Raw genomic sequence first — 9,914 nt, 5'->3', positions numbered from 1 at the left:
TTAATTTCTCCCTCATTTTTGAAGGACAATTTTGCTGGGTATAGAATTCTTGGTTGGCAGTTTTTCTCTGTTAGTAATTTAAATATTTCATCCCACTGTCTTCTTGCCTCCATGGTTTCTGCTGAGAAATCTACACATAGTCTTATTGGGTGCCCCTTGTATGTGATGGATTGCTTTTCTGTTGCTGCTTTCAAGATCCTCTCTTTCTCTTTGACCTCTGACATTCTAACTAGTAAGTGTCTTGGAGAACGTCTATTTGGATCTATTCTCTTTGGGGTGCGCTGCACTTCTTGGATCTGTAATTTTAGGTCTTTCGTAAGAGTTGGGAAATTTTCAGTGATAATTTCTTCCATTAGTTTTTCTCCTCCTTTTCCCTTCTCTTCTCCTTCCAGGACACCCACAACACGTATATTTGTGTGCTTCATATTATCATTCAATTCCCTGAGCCCCTGCTCATATTTTTCCATTCTTTTCCCTATAGTTTCTGTTTCTTTTTGGATTTCAGATGTTCCATCCTCCAGCTCACTAATTCTAACCTCTGTCTCTTGAAATCTGCCATTGTAGGTTTCCATTGTTTTTTTCATCTCTTCTACTGTACCTTTCATTCCCATAAGTTCTGTGATTTGTTTTTTCAGACTTTCCATTTCTTCTTTTTGTTCATTCCTTGCCTTCTTCATGTCCTCCCTCAATTCATTGATTTGGTTTTTGATGAGGTTTTCCATTTTTGTTCACATATTCAGCATTAGTTGTCTCAGCTCCTGTATCTCATTTGAACTATTGGTTTATTCCTTTGATTGGGCCATATCTTCAATTTTCCTGGTGTGATTTGTTATTTTTTGCTGGCGTCTGGACATTTAATTACCTTAATTAGTTTATTCTGGAGATTGCTTTCACTTATCTTACCCAGGGTTTTCTTGCTAGATGAGTTTGTTGTCTATCTGTTCATTGACCTTCAGTTCAGCTTTTTCTGGGCCTCTAGCTTAAGTTTTGTTTAACAGAGGGTAAATTTTCAGTTCTTATTTTCTTGTTTCTTGTCCTGCTTGTAATGTGCCTTTTCCCTTCCCACCCTTAGGAGGGTCTACATAGGTATTACAGACTCCAGCCGGGTTTTCCCGGATTAAGCTGGCCTCCTTTCTGGGGGAAGGAATCACCTGCATCAGTTTTCCCTGAGGGTGGGACCCAGCAGGTTGAAAGACTTTCCTGTGAAGTCTCTGAGCTCTGTTTTTCTTATCTTGCCCAGTATGTGGTGCTTGTCTGTCTGTGGGTCCCACCAGCAAAAGATGTTGTGGCTCCTTTAACTTTGGAAGGTTCTCCCTGCTGGGGGCATGGTGGAAAGAGAGGAAAGGTTGTAGGCTGGTTTTAATGGCTTCAAATTGCAAAGCCCTGGGGTCTGAATTCCTTGAGAGAGGGATTCCACCTGAGTTGCATTTCACCCCTCCCGTGGGGAAGGTTCAGGTGGGAGACAGCCCTGAATGCAGCCTGTTTCTGCGTTTGGGGCAGTTGCAGCATGTGTAATCCCCCCTCCCGGAAGCCGCCTGTGGGGGAGGGGCGCCAGCCGCCAGCCTCCGTGGCTTGGAGAACTCGGCTTGGGGAACTCACTGTTCTGGAGATTCGCAGCCGGTCCAACTGATCCAGACTTGGGTACACTGTGTGTCCGGTCACTGTCGTGGCTCCAGGAGCTGTTCTGTACTGTTTCTGGTTATTTAGTAGTTGCTCTGGAGGACGAACTAAAAACGCGCACACATTACTAAGCCTCCATCTTGGTCCCCACCAACATCTGTGTTATGAGGCCAGCCTGGGTCACTCAAATGAGGTTTTATTACAGATGTGGGGATGGTAGAGCCCATAGATCTTCAGCTCATGGTCCCCTACTCCCGCTACATCTCTGTCTAGCTCTGGTACGACCTCCACCTTCTATTCTACAATTATACCTCAAAGCAGGTCTAGCCTGCACAGGAACCAAACTTAATACTAGAAGGAAGGGGAGGTAGGAAGTTGGATGGACTAAGATTGCTAAATTAAGAAAGGGAGAGGAAGTTTAAAGCTGGCGCTGACTACAGTACCTGGTAAGGCAGGGGACCCTTCCAGGAGTGCTGGCAGATGATCAGGAAGGAATGCTTTGAATGCATGAATGCTGGCCCAGCTCCTGGGAAACTCATCACAAATTCCCCAACAGAGGGAGCTGCAAACTTGGATAAGTACATGTAGCTCTGGAAGTATGAGAGCAATCACTTTTGCCCTAGACAAGTAGAAAATAAGAATCTTCCCCTGGGAGGTTAATTTCAAACTCTAGAAACGAAACTGGCACCAGATAGCCTTGGTATTGGTAGCCAGTCTCTTAAATGTAGCCTTAGGGTTACAGTTGGAATAATATGTAGTAACTCAAGGTGATTGCTTTGAAAGCCAACATTTGTTTGAATCTATGAATACTGGTCTGTTAAAAACAGAAACAAACAGGCTTATTATACTGTAGTTCCGCTATGGCTATATGAGTGATGTCAGACTTAAGTTTAGGTTCAAGTTTTTCTAAAATACTCACATATTAATGCTTATTGTGACCAACATAGGAAGAAGAAATTGGAATGTCAGAATCAATAGCTCACCTAGAAATGCCATTTGTCTGATTGCTTTCACCTCCTTCTCTCTAAGGAACTCTCTGAATTTTTAACCAAGCTTTTATTTTTAATGACTCTGAATAAAGTTGCTGCAGAATGGACAGCAGGAGAAAGGGCAGCCTGGGGAGACCCACTGGGGTGATTTGCTTAGACTAGAATGAGGATTTACAGAGTACCCACTACATGCCAACATAATATGTTAGTTGTTAGATATGTATTATCTCATTAGCTTAAACCCCTATAATAATTTTGAGAGGAAGATAATTTATGAGCCTCGGAATGAACTTAACCAAGGTCATAGACCTAGTAAATAGCAGACTTGGGACTTGAAAGTGGACTTGTCTGGCTCCCAGGCCATTGTTCCATCTGCCCTCCATGCTTCCTTTCTGGTCAGATAGCATCCTGGTGAACGCCCACATAGCGGGCACCACTGTACAAGATAAGGGTGTGTCTCTCATTTCTTCTTCCTCCTCTATGAACCAGACCAGAGCTTTGCTGAGTTTAATGAGAGAGCATTGGAACAGGCCTGGATTCTCTTCACTGCCATATTCACAGCCACAGATTGTCTTTCAAATGTGAACGACCCTGTAAGAATTCCTCCAATTGTGCCTCTCTTTGTGCCTGAGTTGCGGTGGTGCGTCTGAGTGCATCTCCGGGTGACTGTGAGCCTGTGAGATCATGTGTCTGTGTGTGTGATGGTATCTGTATGTTTCAGAAGCTGTAAGTATCCCTTCATGTGCTTCTTCGTGTGACATGTGAAGAGAAGTCCTTCCTCCCACTCAAAACCGCGGAAGAGAAGATGGCTGGTCCTTGCAGGCCCCCAAGGCCAGGTGGTGACGGAGTAGGGAGTCAGCAACCAAGAAAGTCAAGAGGACTTGCCTGCTTTTCTCCAGGGTCTGATATAAGCTAGGAGGGCAGCGGCAAGGACCATCACATCAAGTAGGCTCGGAGGCAGCCAAGGAACCAGCTAGCTGGGACAGATGGGGGTGGATGAGACCCGAGGACCTAGAGAACAGGGGTGACCATAAGCACTGAGGACAAAATTCAGAAATGCATCCTAGAATGGGTTGGAAGAATCAGAATGGCCACACAGGAAATGTCTGCCTGGAGCAGCCTTGTACATGTGAACAAGGAATGGCTCAGAGGATGCCGGCATGAATGGGCGAAACTGTGATGACCACGTGACCTCATGACCTGCCCCACTCTCGGATGCTGGTGTTTCCCGAGGACAGAGACACCAAGCAGGAGCCATGCTCAGGCAGTGCTGTGCCTTCTGTGGCTCCAGATTTGTTCTGAGCATGGTTGCAGATTCAAAGAGGAGTGAGATGTGAACTCCACCCCACCAGCTTGCTGGGGCTCAGAGCATGGTGGGGGGATAAGACATACCACCTACGGAGAGCTTCTTGGGCTCACTCATCCGTCTGAGACACTGTACTCTCCCTCCCAGGAGTAGCTCCTGGCATCCTGCTCTGAATTCAGTGGGAAAAGGAGGAAGGTAGCTCCACCAAGGGGAGCGGAGCGATTGCCCAAGATCTCTTTGTTGACATAGAACCATCACAGGATGGGAGGGGAGCCCTCTGGGTCTCATAGAAGAGCTCTACCAGGTCCCTCACAGCTGGGCCAGCAGCCCTTGGTCAGAGGGTGAGCAGAGGATGTGACACAGGAGCTGGGGTGTCACACACGGGTTGGGGTTCAGCTGGATGGCCGGGCTTGAGCTGAAGGATGTGGCTCTCTCTTCCCTTAGGGATCACTCCCCCACTCCCAGTGGGTCCATTATCTGACTCCCAGCCCCCTGGGGAGTATTTCCCCTTCCTCACCCACTTACCCCACACCCTGATCTCCAGCCTGGGGCTCTGTTTCTGGACCCGGCCACCCTCCATGCCCAGCTTCCACCAGTAAAGCCCAGAGTCTCACTTCCTTGGCTCCTGAGATCTGGGGTCTGGGTGGAGGCTCCTGTCCTGCCAGCTGTGGCCACCATGTGGAAGGAGAAGAGAAGCAGGAGGCCGGCCACTGTGTGTGCAGCTTTGTCTGACATTTCAGCATTACCAGGCTCCCTTCATGGGGCTCAGGAGATGGGAGGGGGCTCAGCAGAGGAGGTGGGAGGAGCTCTGGGAAAGGCAGGCCCAGGGCTCAGAGACCAAGTCCCCGGAGGCTGAGGACTGAGCTTCAGCTCATCCCAGGCCACCACCCAGGCCTAAAGTAGGACTTTTTCATCCCCCAGGACCTGTCCTTTTACCCTCCCCCACTAGCTCTGAACTGACTCTCATACAACCCGAACCCTTCTGGAATCCCGGAATGTCTGAGCCAGAGGGCCTTAGAGGCCATCCAGTCCCGAGAGGGAAGGCCTGGCCCAGGGCCTCAGGAGGGTCAGTGGCAGGGCAGTGTGGGGCTCTCCACCCCCAGGGCATCTCCCTTCCTGTAGCTCCTCATGGGCCCTGTGGGGGCAGCGGGGTAGGGAATTTGGCCCTAGGACAGCATCAAGGGACCCCCCAGGGCCCCATAGATAAGTCCATTACCAGCAGCAGCCAAACAGAGGGGTCCTGTCCAGTTAGTGCCACCCTCTAGAGACTGCCTACCGAGAAGCCCCCTGCCGCCCTCACCAAGCTCCCTTTCCCAGCTGGTGATGACCTGGACTTGAAACTTGACAGTCCCTGAGGTTTGTGTACCCAGTGGTTGGATATCTAACACCTGCCCAGTGCAGCTGTACTGGCCACTGCTTTTCATTGTTGTTTTCCCCATGGGCAGAGCCTGGATTGTCTCAGAAAAATGAGGACTTCTGTGTCTTTGTAGAACTTCACCTGGGACAGTACTGTGTTCCTCCTTCCTGAGCATTGCAGAGTCAGGTCTTCCCCTTCAAACATAGAATTTGGCCAGACTTCAAGGAACAGCTAGACTGTGAGACAGAACAAGGGTCAACCCTGGTCCTGCAGGTCCCACTGATTGACCCACTTTTCTCCCTATGACCCCCATTCCAAGGCTTCCCGCTGGAGATGCCACCTGGATGGCACCTTCACAGCTGACCCGGGTTAGTGCCCCAGTCCTTCATGCCAGCCCAGGACAAGGGCCTCTGCTTTCCTTGACCCCATCCCCTTCTTTTCCTCTCTTTTCGCTTCTTATCTGTACTCTCCTTCCCTCCTCTCCTCTCCTCTCTCTATGCCATCTCTCTGGTGCTCTTCCATCCCAATATTCCTTGTCTCCTTTCATATTGGACTTTCTGCCACCATCCTTGCCAAGTTTGGCTCAGGTTGTGTTCATTCCATCCATTACCCACCTTACTTCTCCTGACCCAGCTCCTACTCCCCTAGATTGGCTTCTTATCACTAGCTGCCCTAGTGTGACTCTGCAGCCTCCATCTCTGATTATTATATTATATCATCGTCGCCCTTTAGACAGGAGCCAGGGTTTGGTGGTGCCACGGCCTGAGGGAGCTCCCTCCTGTCTTCCTGGCCAGGCCCAGACTCTGTCTTTACCACCGACAGGGCGTCTCATCTTTCATCACAGTCATGGTGGGGAGACCTATCCTCTTTGTCCTCACTCCTCAAATGCTTTCTCTGCTATAATGTGGACATGACGAGAGCCCCTGGGGACTTCAGCATCAACTGCAGGGCAACTTCAGGACAAGTCAGACACCAGCGCTCTCAGCCAGCCGCAGGAGCCAGGACTGAAGGTCTGAGAATAATGATGAATCTGCAGACACAGAGCCATGAAGTGAGCCCCAGTCCCTCCCTGCTCTGGGCACAAAGAACACGACTGGCCTCTTCCTGCACCTCCATGCATCCTTAGGACCAGTTCCCTTACCCTGGAAGCAACGATGTTCACAGGGTCACTGAATCCTGAGCCTGGCTCCCCCATGTGCTCTTTCCAGCAGGGCTACCTGTTGGTTTGAACTCCTTCCCCATGGGCATCACAGAACATGTTTTTGGAGGTCAGGGTGTCCACAGGCCAGACATTTTTCCTGTTTTAGAGAAAGCTCCATGGAGGTCAGTGGGACAGAATGGGCTGGAGATCAAGGTTAGCTAAAGAAGAAAGGAAGACCATCTACAGACAAAGTTGCCTGCTCCTCTGAACATAAAAGGGAGAGAAGGCAAGAGGAGACACAGAGCCACACTGAGAAGAGAAGGCAGAGGGCAAAGCGACTTTTAAGGGACTAGAACAGAGGCCCAGGGCCAGTTTGCTGGGATTTGAGTCATCCTAGAACTACCCTCAGTTTCAGGCTAGTGAAGTCCCAGGTTTCTCCTCTTCCTGGGCACTGGCCAAACCCTAGTACTGCTCTGCAGATGTTGTTTGGGGACACAGTGGCCCCGTGCTATCCCCATCCAATAGGTTTTGGCCCAGAGACACCCTGGGAGGTGGAAGGGACTTGAACGTGCCTCACCAGATTTCCCATCACAGGGAGCTGCAAGAGAACAAAATGATGGGATTAGATTAAGTAGCAGAAAGAACATTTTGACAGAGAGGCCTGTTGCCTTAGCAACAGGTGCTTATATCCATTCAGTCAACCAACCACCTAACCACTCAACATTTATGGTGGACCAACTGCCTGTCCAGAATCCTCACCCCCATCTAGGTTCAGATGTTTCCTCCTCAGAAAGCTTCCCTAGGACCCCAACAGAAAGTATTCTGCACAGTCATTATCACCACACCCTAGTATGTTATCATCACAGCACTTACCCTTTAAAATGATCTTATTCCTTAAATTGCCTGCTTGTTATCACCTGTTTCTCTCTGCTACAATATAAGCTCCATGAGAAACAGTGGCCCTGTCTGTCATAGTCCTTATTCCTAGACCTGTGATTAATAAGTATCTGTTGAATTCATTCAAAAATGCTTCCTTTGTGCCCAGTCTTATAGGGCAGGGAACAAAAAAATTAAAGACATTATAGTGGTTTGAGGCTGTATGAACCCCAGAAAAGCATGTTCTTAAAATTAATCCATTCCTGTGGTGTGAACCCATTGTAAGTAGGACCTTTGGATGAGGTCACTTCAGTTAAGGTGTGTCCCACCTCAATTAGGATGGGCCTTAAGCCTGCCACTGGGGTCCTTTATAAGCTGAGTGAAATTCAGACACAGAGGGAGAAAGCCACAGGAAGCAAGAAGCTGAGCATCCACTGTACCTAGAGAGGAGACAGCAGGGGATGCCTCCATGTGCCTTGCCATGTGACAAGCTAAGGACCAAGAACTGCCAACAGCCAGCCCCAGAATGGCACAGTCTTCAGGGAGAAATCATCTTGATGATGCCTTGATTTGGACTTTTTCCCAGCCTCGAACTGCTGGGGAATAAACTGCCATAGATTAACCTGATCCATCCAGGCTATTTTCTTGGGCAGCCCAGGGAATGAACAGACGTAGAATGAGCCTCGTGCACGGATGCGCCTGCAGGTCGTATCCTCTACACCTACAGAAGAACCCAGATAGCAAGGGCAGGACCCAGTTCCTACGGTCCAAGCTGCCCACAGAGGCCTGGGACCAGCACACGGAAGTGATCAAACAAGGAGGTGAGATTTCCCTGGAGAGGTGTATTCAGCAAAGGAGGCGGGATGTGGACGGCCAGTATAGATGGATGAGAGAGCTACAAACAAGCCAAACGTATCCCACCTGTGCTCGCCCCCTGTACAAACTGCCTTCATGCTTCTCAGTGAACAAATGTGTGAGAACAGGTGGCCTGGGAAAAGAGGACAAGCCAAAAAATGATGACTGGTGAGTTCAGACAGGTATGAGTAGCTCAAAAGATGGGAGACCCTAAATTGAAGGGCACAGTCAGATATGAAGCAGTGGGGACTCCGGGTCGAGAGGTGACACCCTGAATGATGGCAGGACTGAAAGCAGCCACCGTGTCAATTCCCCCGGAATTAACTGGCATCTTCATTGCTGACACATTGTCCGAGGTGTCATATGTGACACTGAGAAATGTAAGAATCACCTTGGGAGGGGTACACGGGTACCCTTTCAGAGAAAGTGTTGGGTTCTGTGCAGCACATGCTGCCATCCTTGCTCTTTATACTATTTTGGAAATAGATAACGTCTTTTCAGCTTAATGCTCTACTCGCCTCATGGGCACCTCAGTCATAGGTTCTCAGATATATGCAGAACTATAAGAGTCTGTTTTTCACCATCCTTGCATTTCCCTACCCCACCTCATTTTTTCCAAAGGGCTTGGAGTAGAGGAAAGATGCCGATTTGGGGATCAGATGGCCCGGACTGGATTCACAAATCCACCTTTTTTTGTGTGACATTGGACAAGTTGTTTAAATTCAAAGGTCCTCAGATTCCTCACGTGGTAACAGTCATCATCTTTCCCTTACAGGGTGGTTGTGGAGATCATATTGTCCCACTACCTGGAAAAGTGGCTGCTACAGTAACTGAATGCAGAGGAGCGGCTGACCCAGAGTGACCGTGAACTTACTCTGTAGTTATGTCCTCCCTGGCTCTCCAGTGGAAGATGATTTTGCAGCTACAAACGTGCTAAGTGCTGAATGAACAAGATTGAGGGTACTGAAGCTTAAAACAAGAGAGAAGACTTCCAGAGACCACACAGTGATTTCAAATGAGTTCTGTCCCGAAATCCCATTGACCCGCGGTCCAGGGTACTGCAACACATTGGCGCTGTGCTTCCAGAAGCACTGTGTCTAATCAAAGCAGCAGCTGGGAACTCAGTGAGTGGGAGACACCTGGCTCACAGCAGTTCCTGTAGAAAGGACCCAGGGGCCTCTGAAGGTGAGGCAACGTTGTGATGAGGCAGACAAGAGCTATTGTCAACCCGAGTTGCCTCACAGAGCCCATAACAATGGAGGCAGATGCTCCACTGAACTCTGCATTGGTCAGGCCACTATAGGAGGAAAAGAAGGTCCAGTTCCCTGCACCCTGATAAAGTGCAACGAGGCAAAGCAGACAGGATGACAGTGCCTAGAAACCATTTCATGTTAGAGCGGCTGAATTGAGAGATATGTATCTGCGAAAGGTCTGACAGATGGGGACACAATAGTGATCTCCAAATGCTTGATAGGCTAAGCCTAAAAGAAAGGAAAGACTTGTTCTGAGTTACTTCATAGGGCGGTAATGGGATTAATGCATGGAAATTACAGGGACCGGGACAGATTTCAGGGGCTCACCATTGAGCTCTCCCATGATGGAACGTGCTGCTTTGCCAGTTTGTGATACCAGGTGGCTGGGAGGTTTAGGCAGAGGCCCTGTGATACCTGTCATGGGTTCTGGGTGTGCATGTTAGGGGGACAGCTCCAGAATTGGGAGTGAAGTTGGCCTCTGTCCGGTTCAGAAGGAATGAAGGTTCATCTCCTAACC

This window comes from Tamandua tetradactyla, chromosome 4, assembly GCF_023851605.1.
Source record: "Tamandua tetradactyla isolate mTamTet1 chromosome 4, mTamTet1.pri, whole genome shotgun sequence".
Taxonomy (NCBI): Eukaryota; Metazoa; Chordata; class Mammalia; order Pilosa; family Myrmecophagidae; genus Tamandua; species Tamandua tetradactyla.
Note: the sequence above shows the minus strand (reverse complement) of the source record.